Genomic DNA, 9,162 nt, shown 5'->3' on the forward strand with positions numbered 1-9,162 from the left:
GAATCTGAGATCCAGAATTAATAAAGTGATTTTTGATAATGCTGAGTGATCATTAAGCGTTCGATTTTGGTCTATAACAATTAGTATTATAATATATCAGTTCTCAAACACAGTATAAGAAATTAGTCCAAAACTTAGCAACAAAACCCACACACATGTACAACTTCATACATGTCATATAGTTTCTTTGGGTCATGAATTCCAGAGTGGCAGGCCTAGTTTATTCTGGCACATGGTACTTCACGAGGTTGCATCAAGATGTTACAGGGGGCTACAGTCATTTGAAGGCTTGACCGGGGCCAGAGGATCTGCTCCCAAGCTCACTCACATGGCTGCTGCCAGATTTCAGTTCCTTGTCAGAAGGATCTTTCTTTCACAGAGCTATTTTAGTATCCTCATGACATGACAGCTGGCGTACCACCAGAACTCATGAGCCAAGAGAATAAAATAGGAGCTAGAACCTATTGATGAAACAGCTTAGAAAGCCATACTCCATCCAATTTACAATTTCCTATTAGTGATACCAGACATTTTTATTTGCTGTAGGAGAGGTGTACACAAGGGCATGAAAGCCAAGAGGTAAGACTCTATTGAAAGCCATCTTGGGAGCTGCTTACCACAGGTACCTTCGCACATCATACAATTTTAGCTCATAAGTAAAGAATAAATTTTAGATCTTTGGTTGTACATTACAATTCAGTTAAGTTTTTACCACCAATAATATATCTCATGTCTTCTAATTCCTTGATATTTTATTATTCGACAATGTGTCATCTAGTAACAAGTTGAAAAATAGAGCTCAAAAAGTATAGTTCCAATAATCTGCAATGCTTTAACAAAATCAGCTTAGATCTCAATTGATATTTTTGACATTTACCTTAAAAAGATACTTTTTTTCAGAGACCTGAGAATTTTACATTTCAAATTTTTATTTTGTTAACTTAAAAGCATTTTTAAGTTTGTCTCCTCAGAAGACATATGCAGTCTTTTCTATCCACAAAAAGTAAGATTATTTTTCTCAATAAACAGGATACATGATCTATATCAGCATGTCACCTACATCCTAGAGATCAATCAGTTCTCATGTTTGAGGTTGCCATGAACTTTAGAAATGAAGCAGGATGTGTATTAGCAGGGTTTTTTAATGTTAAAAAGAATGTTAACATTTTAAAATTTAGGAGTAAAAATGGGATTTTAGTTAAAATTTAAAGAAAAAAGTGATATTTAAAATCAGTCCTTACTGATGTATAATTTCAAAAAACATGAAATTGACTATACTGATAGAAAGATTCCTTCTTTCTCTTATCTCCCACCACTAAAAATATCTGCTCTATTAAATGTAAGAAATTACAAGATGTGAAAGTCTTATTACTTATATAATCACTAATAGCTTATTGAAATAGGACCTTAATAACTACTCTGGCAATTTTAAGGTATATTAAACTACTCAAGTAATTGTAAGCTAATGGTAATACACATTATGTTATTACTAAAAGTAAGGCAGAAGTAAGGACTCTCCAGTTCTGGAGCCAAAATCCACCCTCTGATGAGTTTAACATAGTTTATTATGAGTTTAATAAAGCTTATTCTTTTCACATAATACTAAAATGAAGCATATCTTTAAATGACTTTAATGGAAAAATTCTTGAAAACTCCAGGGTCAGTCTATCTATAGAAGAATGATGCAGGTGTATCTGTCTGTGAGATGTGTCTCAATGCATTTTCATCTGAGTTTCTGAGTCCCTATGAAGCCTTGGCATGCCTCCCTTCATGGGATACTTTCAGCCCTTCATTAGTTACTTAAGTCCATTTCATCCCAAAAAGTGCCTAAAGTAAATAAGTCTGGCATTCATACATAGGGTTTGGATGGATGGAAGGATGGATGGATGGGGTGGAGGACTCTCTATGTGAGTGTCTTTAATGAGTTTGCCTCTGTTCTTCTTGGTCTACATTTTCTAGGTCTACCTGTGTCTTTCTGAGTTAAACCATTTATTTTTATGCATCAGTATTATATCTCATCTCATTCCAAAGAAGATTTGAGGCAGCTGCATTACCCTATATGCACAACTTTCTGTATGTCATGTCTCAACCTCTGTATCTCTGCATTTGTCTTTCCCTCTCTTCTTCCCACCTCATTTCAAGATACAAATAACCTTATATATAATCATTGGTTCTTTTTTTTATAACCTTTATTTTAAAAAAACTTTATCTCATTATTCATCATATAAACTTCCACATAGTCATATCATCAGTTCTGCCAAGTTTCCAAAAATTTGACTATCCTTTTAGTGACTACAGGGCACCTTAACAGCACCCCCGCCGAGCCTCAAATATATCACAACTAAACTTTGCAGAAGTATGCTTCTTAAATTTCAGATCACAGCTCTGATCTCTCCAAGCTATTCAAAGATCTATTGCTGAAACTGAGGGTAAGTTTATTTCTAAAGCAGACCTCTCAGTGGTGCTGTTGGGCTACGGGTTACCATTACCATTTAATGAGTATAGGGAAAAATGGGTAATCAATACAGTTGCCAGTTAGATTGATCAAAATCCTCTTTCATAAGCTATGGAAATAATATTTCTGAAAATAAAAGATGGAAGGGGTGGGTGGAGAAAGTGGCTAATGTTTTAAAAGACATCTAAGGCTCCAATCTCCTACCCTTACTGAATTAATCGTGTTTATGGGTAGCAGTTTGTGACAGATTAAAGATAGTGGTAAATTTTTTGGCATTTCTTTCATGGAAAAGTACATTCTAAATCTCTTCTCCTTTAATCTGCCTTGGTCTTAATGACTAGCTGGACCACAAGAATGCAATGGAAGTAAAAGGATGAGATTACTGAGGCCAAGGTATAGATAGCTGTTCAGTTTCCTATCTTTTTTGAAATATTGTCTCTGAAAGCCTTGTGCCATCATGTACAAAGCTAGACTAATTTCCCTGAGTCCACCGTGTTGGAGAGGCCATGCTCTGGAAAACCATCCCAGCTGAGCCCTGCTTTCAGTCTCCCTACCAAGGTTCAGGACATGTGAATTAAACCATATTGGGACCTCCAGTCTAGCCCATTTGCCAGTTGAATACTAATGAGCAATCTCCATAAATAGATGTGCATAAAATAGAACACTCAGAAAAAAGTCAGGCAGAGGAAGACAGATACCATATGTTTTCACTCATATGTGGAACAGGAGAAACTTAACCATGTGGACCATAGGGGAGGGGGAGGGGAAAAAATAGTTCAGGATAGGGATGGAGGCAAACCATAAGAGACTCTTAAATAACTGAGAACAAACTGAGGATCGATGGGGGTGGGGGAGAGGGGGTAATGGGTGATGGGCCTGGAGGAGGGCACTTGTTGGGATGAGCACTGGGTGTTATATGGAAACCAACTTGACAATAAAGTATATTTAAAAAAAATAGAACACTCAGCCAACTAAGCATGCCTAAATTCCTGACACAGACATGAGATACAATACAATGGTTGTTTTAAGCCAACTAAATTTTGTGGTTGTTTATTTTACAGAAGTGTGTAGCTATGGCACCTTACTATCCTACATCCTACAGGCTCTCTCAGTCCATAACTTGCAAGTAAAATTTCAAATCCTTTCTTGATTTCCAAACAACACAAGCATCCAACAGTCACATCTAATTTTCCTTCCTATGTACAATCCTGCTCCAAGGGTGGAGCAGGGAGGGAGAGAGAATGAAGATGGTTATCAATCCCTGCCATACTTTATGTGTATGACTTTTTTCAATAACAAATTTTATGAAAAATCAACTTGTTTCTACTGAGATATTTGAGAGCTACATTTAACCTATTGATCTCTCTATGCCTATATCTCCTTATGATCAATTCTTGTTGCTTTTGGCCTGTATATTAACTAGATTCCTTCTAGTTATCAAGTCAAAATTCTATACTTAGAAGAAAACTGGAAAATAAATTACTATATTGAGTTTCATACGATATAGACAATAAATATTTGCTTACTGATTGAATCTTTAACACAAAGTTCTCTTTCAGTGAATCTTTACTTATTTTTGTCTGTATTTTTCAGGTGTAGAGCAACAGAACATAAGGATAGTTGTGGTAACTTGTGGGGATGAGCACTGGGTGTTATGGGGAAACTAATTTGACAATAAACTATTTGTAAAAAAAAAAAAATGATAGTTGTGATAAATGAAAACAGGAGGGTTCTGCCTTGTTCCACTACCAGAGATATCTCTTTGTTCCTGAAACATTATATAATTTCGAGAAAGGAATTCCCCGGAGGTTACTTTTCAAGCATGACTATTTTTGTTTAAATTATAGACAAGAGAAAGAAAAACAGCTAGAGGCATAGCACATTCCATGGGACAAATCTTTTCACATCTAATAAACCCTAATGGAAAATATATGCATTTCCTCAAGAATGTACATGTGTACCTATTGTGGAAAAATTATTTTCCACTCAGAGCCTCATATTGCCAGGACACTTTAATAGATACCTCCAGGAGGACCATTCACGTGTATTATTTCATGGAGCTGTGCCCCAGACCGTGGCATTCACACAGACATTAAATGGAGCCCCCTTGGATTGTACAAGCCAGAAGTACTTCCTCCGTACCTTCTCACCATGTGTCTTACTCCTTCGTATCCTCTTCCATCTATGCCTTCTCATCACCTTCCAAGATAAGTTAATAGTTCTCAGCTTGTGCTCAGAAAAAGTAGTTTCATTCTCTGCGTTGGCAGGCCCTGTTTTGGAGTAGACTGGGATAATTTTTCTTATCAGAAGCACTGGTAGAGTCAATATTTTGGGAAATGCACCTTTCAGTGTAAAGCATTCCAGCTACCATTTACCTAGTGCAGGCTGAGAGTCAGGGGGCTTCCAGAGCTGCTAGCCTTAAGGACCACTTCAGCTGGCTGACATGAGCAAATCCATGATTTCCTTTCTTTTCTTTTCTTCTTCTTTTTTATTTTTTTTCTTTGAAGCTTACCTCCAATAAGAAATATTTAATCAAAGGTTATACATGTGGAAGCATTCTTTTGGAGAAAAATAAATACTGAAATCAAGATTCCAAGTTGGCATCCAAATGTCACCAAAACTGTTATCACTGAATTTACCTGCATTTTATGGCACTTTTCCATCTCAGATTTGATATTAGCAAGAAATATGTCATCAGAGAACTTAGTTAATATTAAGATAATACATTAGAGGATTCCATTCAGCAATAGCTAAAGCTTGGCTCATAATGAACCTGCCTCTCGGTTATACGATGCCAAAATGAAATGCCAGAAACAGCTACCTTCTATTTCAGGACTGGGAGCCTCTTTCTAACAGTGACTAGTTGGCTGCTGGGAGTGCTTCAAAGTCATCGAACTCTGAACTTGACTTCTAAGTATAAGAAGATGGTGAAGTAGGTGGAAGGTAAGATATCACACACACACACACACACACACACACACACACACACACAAACACACACACACACATACTTGGTTTGTTCTACTGTCCTCTCTCCTTCCTCAGACAACTGAAGTATACACTGAGTGTAATTAAGATCGAAGAATAATATTCACTGATTTTGTCCAGGACACTTTACTAAGCAGTACAATATCCTACAACATCCTAATTTCCTCTAGCTCCACACTAAATTTTATTTATTTTTTAATGTTTATTTATTTTTGAGAGGGAGAGAGACAGAGACAGAGCACAAGTAGGGAAAGGGCAGAGAGAGAGGGAAACACAGAATCTAAAGCAGGCTCCAGGCTCTGACCTGTCAGCACAGACTCCAACATGGGGCTTGAACCCATGAACCACAAAATCATGACCTGAACCAAAGTCAGACACTTAACCAACTGAGCCACCCAGGTGCCCTCCACACTAAATTTTAATGTCCGTGCAGTCACCCTAATGACATTTCTGGGAAGTTATATTCCTTAATCACATACTATAGCTCAAAACTGGGCTATTTCCTTTCTCCATTTTTCTGCCTCCACCTAAGAAAATGACTCACCTGGTGACCCACAGCACTCTGGGTGCAACCTCAGAGTGTTGACCATATCTCCAAGGGCAGTAGCCCTACACAAATTGATACACATAGTATCAAATTACCCTAACCTCTTCCACAGGACATACTTTATTGACTTGAGAATAGGGCAGACAAAAAAAAATAAATCTACATGCTGATTCCTGTTAACTGTAAATAACACTTGAACCACAGTCTGCCCATGCAGATATTCATCATTAGGCACCGGTGAGAACATATGTTGTCAGATTTCCCAAGATGGCCTTTTTCTAGGCCCACCACCAGAGCCCTGAGCATATAGTAGCTACACCCCTCCCTCCCCAGGATGAGTGCCTGAGTTTCCAGTATTTCGTCTCCCTCTTTCACTATTCTATCCCTAGTTTTCGGCCTCATAATGCCTTTATTTCTCAAACAAGCAAAAACTATTTATCTCCATTTTATAATGGACTGTAATACTACATTAAAGCTACATTTTTATATAAAAAAAGTAAAAGGTCTATCAGAATTATTTGAGTCTCTAGGTCTGGGAGAGTTTACTACTCAAATATTTTGTGAGGGTAAATACTGTTATACGTTGCAGGGAATTTAGGAGAGACAAAGTAAATCCAATATGAGAAAGAAAAAGAGAAAAGCCAACAGCTCATTTTTCCTAAGTATGTTGGCTGAAGGTCTTAACTGTACTTCTGAATATGACATATATCAGAAGTCCAAACTCCATATACCTATGCATAAAACCATGATGACTTTTCCCTTTGTTACTAAACAAAGGGTCCATTATGGGCTAAGTTACACTTCCCAAAATTCCTGTGTTGAACCCTACTACCACAGAATGTGACTACTTAGAGATAGCGCCTTTAAGAGGTCATTAAGTTACAATGTGGCTATTACACTTGGCCTTCATCCAGTCTGACTGGTGTCCTTATAAGAGGAGGGGATTAGGATAGCAGAGACATCAGGAATGCTTAGTCACAAAGAAAAGATCACGTGAGGGCACAGCAAGAATAGATCCATCTGCAAACCAAAGAGAGAGAGACCTCAGGGGAAACCAACCTCAGGAGAAACCTACCAACATGTTGACCTTGGACTTCTAGCCCCAGAACTGTAAGAAAATAAATTTACATTGCATAAGGCACCCTGTCTGTGGTATTTTGTTATGACAACCAAGCAAATTAATACAGGGTCCAAGGAAAAATACTCTTTCTAAAGTCTAGGTCTCATAGATGTCTAATATTTAAAAAACAAAAGAGAAAGAAGAAGAAGAAGACAGAAGTTTTACCTTTTTGGTCCCAGTCAACCAGTTCCCAGAGAGGGACCAATGTCCTCATTCAGAGGAAAAGTTTCTTCCTCCANGATATCACACACACACACACACACACACACACACACACACACACAAACACACACACACACATACTTGGTTTGTTCTACTGTCCTCTCTCCTTCCTCAGACAACTGAAGTATACACTGAGTGTAATTAAGATCGAAGAATAATATTCACTGATTTTGTCCAGGACACTTTACTAAGCAGTACAATATCCTACAACATCCTAATTTCCTCTAGCTCCACACTAAATTTTATTTATTTTTTAATGTTTATTTATTTTTGAGAGGGAGAGAGACAGAGACAGAGCACAAGTAGGGAAAGGGCAGAGAGAGAGGGAAACACAGAATCTAAAGCAGGCTCCAGGCTCTGACCTGTCAGCACAGACTCCAACATGGGGCTTGAACCCATGAACCACAAAATCATGACCTGAACCAAAGTCAGACACTTAACCAACTGAGCCACCCAGGTGCCCTCCACACTAAATTTTAATGTCCGTGCAGTCACCCTAATGACATTTCTGGGAAGTTATATTCCTTAATCACATACTATAGCTCAAAACTGGGCTATTTCCTTTCTCCATTTTTCTGCCTCCACCTAAGAAAATGACTCACCTGGTGACCCACAGCACTCTGGGTGCAACCTCAGAGTGTTGACCATATCTCCAAGGGCAGTAGCCCTACACAAATTGATACACATAGTATCAAATTACCCTAACCTCTTCCACAGGACATACTTTATTGACTTGAGAATAGGGCAGACAAAAAAAAATAAATCTACATGCTGATTCCTGTTAACTGTAAATAACACTTGAACCACAGTCTGCCCATGCAGATATTCATCATTAGGCACCGGTGAGAACATATGTTGTCAGATTTCCCAAGATGGCCTTTTTCTAGGCCCACCACCAGAGCCCTGAGCATATAGTAGCTACACCCCTCCCTCCCCAGGATGAGTGCCTGAGTTTCCAGTATTTCGTCTCCCTCTTTCACTATTCTATCCCTAGTTTTCGGCCTCATAATGCCTTTATTTCTCAAACAAGCAAAAACTATTTATCTCCATTTTATAATGGACTGTAATACTACATTAAAGCTACATTTTTATATAAAAAAAGTAAAAGGTCTATCAGAATTATTTGAGTCTCTAGGTCTGGGAGAGTTTACTACTCAAATATTTTGTGAGGGTAAATACTGTTATACGTTGCAGGGAATTTAGGAGAGACAAAGTAAATCCAATATGAGAAAGAAAAAGAGAAAAGCCAACAGCTCATTTTTCCTAAGTATGTTGGCTGAAGGTCTTAACTGTACTTCTGAATATGACATATATCAGAAGTCCAAACTCCATATACCTATGCATAAAACCATGATGACTTTTCCCTTTGTTACTAAACAAAGGGTCCATTATGGGCTAAGTTACACTTCCCAAAATTCCTGTGTTGAACCCTACTACCACAGAATGTGACTACTTAGAGATAGCGCCTTTAAGAGGTCATTAAGTTACAATGTGGCTATTACACTTGGCCTTCATCCAGTCTGACTGGTGTCCTTATAAGAGGAGGGGATTAGGATAGCAGAGACATCAGGAATGCTTAGTCACAAAGAAAAGATCACGTGAGGGCACAGCAAGAATAGATCCATCTGCAAACCAAAGAGAGAGAGACCTCAGGGGAAACCAACCTCAGGAGAAACCTACCAACATGTTGACCTTGGACTTCTAGCCCCAGAACTGTAAGAAAATAAATTTACATTGCATAAGGCACCCTGTCTGTGGTATTTTGTTATGACAACCAAGCAAATTAATACAGGGTCCAAGGAAAAATACTCTTTCTAAAGTCTAGGTCTC

At 38.0% G+C, this 9,162-nt stretch overlaps 1 long non-coding RNA gene across 2 annotated transcripts in view; it reads right to left on the reverse strand.

Annotated features, from left to right (window-relative positions):
* Positions 1-7,348, reverse strand: part of LOC144227711 (uncharacterized) — a 22,484-nt gene extending 15,136 nt beyond the window's left edge. The window contains exons 1-3 of one of the 2 annotated variants that reach the window (XR_013334028.1): positions 7,276-7,348; positions 4,831-4,967; positions 4,598-4,740 (exon numbers count right to left, since the gene is read on the reverse strand). This is a non-coding gene — a long non-coding RNA (uncharacterized LOC144227711). The remainder of the gene's footprint in view (positions 1-4,597; positions 4,741-4,830; positions 4,968-7,275) is intronic. The other variant, XR_013334029.1, reaches the window with a different exon arrangement.
* Between the last annotated feature and the right edge of the window lie 1,814 nt (positions 7,349-9,162).

The sequence above is a fragment of the Crocuta crocuta genome, unplaced genomic scaffold, assembly GCF_008692635.1.
Source record: "Crocuta crocuta isolate KB4526 unplaced genomic scaffold, BGI_CrCroc_1.0 scaffold556, whole genome shotgun sequence".
Classification (NCBI taxonomy): domain Eukaryota; kingdom Metazoa; phylum Chordata; class Mammalia; order Carnivora; family Hyaenidae; genus Crocuta; species Crocuta crocuta.